An 806-nucleotide genomic window follows, 5' to 3' on the forward strand; every position below is an offset into this window, starting at 1 on the left:
CGGCCCCGCGCGCCCCGGCCGCCCGCGCCCGCTTAAGGAGGCGCGCTCCCGCAGGGCTCGGGACGGCGCGAGCGCGGCACCGGAGCGCCCGCGCCCGCAGCGGCGATGCCGGAGAGCGAGGGGAGCCCGGGCAAGGCGCCGGCTCTGGAGCCGCCGCTGCTGTCCCGAACGGAGCCGCTCGGGAGGCGCCCGCCCGCACCGGCCCGGGGCTCACCGGGCGCTTCTCCCGGCCCCGCCACGCGCGCGGCCCCCAGCGCGGTCCGGAGCTTCCCCCATCCGCGGGGCAGCCCGGTCCCCGCGGAGCGACGCCGGACGCTGCGGGCGGACGCGGCACCGGCCGCCGGCGGGGCAGCGCCCGGGAACGGACATCACAAACGAGTGCAGCCGCACAGTGCCCACCTGGGGCCGGGGACCCCAGGGGCAGCGGGCCCCAGTGCACAGTCGGGCCGGGATCCCTGGGGAGCAGCCCCCGGTGTGCCCGGGGCAGCCCCACCGAGAGGGGCGGACACGGCGAGGATTCCCCATCCCGTCCCCTCCGCCCGCTCCACCTTAACCGGCCCCGCAGCCCGCAGCGGCGGCGCTCGCACCGGCCATTGGCTGCCGCTGCGGGAGCGCCAGCCAATCGCCCCGCGCGGTTCCCACATGGGCTCGTGACGCCAGAGAGCTGAACGACCAATAAGAAGTGAGTGGGCGGCCGGATCCCCCAGGGAGGCGCCGCGGGGCACGCTGGGAGTTGTAGTCAGCCTTCGGCTGCGCCCTCACGGCGGCGGCGCCCCGGGCCGGTCCGTGCACTCCCCGCCGCCGCC

Source organism: Passer montanus, unplaced genomic scaffold (assembly GCF_014805655.1).
Source record: "Passer montanus isolate IOZ18808 unplaced genomic scaffold, ASM1480565v1 scaffold140, whole genome shotgun sequence".
NCBI classification, from domain to species: Eukaryota; Metazoa; Chordata; class Aves; order Passeriformes; family Passeridae; genus Passer; species Passer montanus.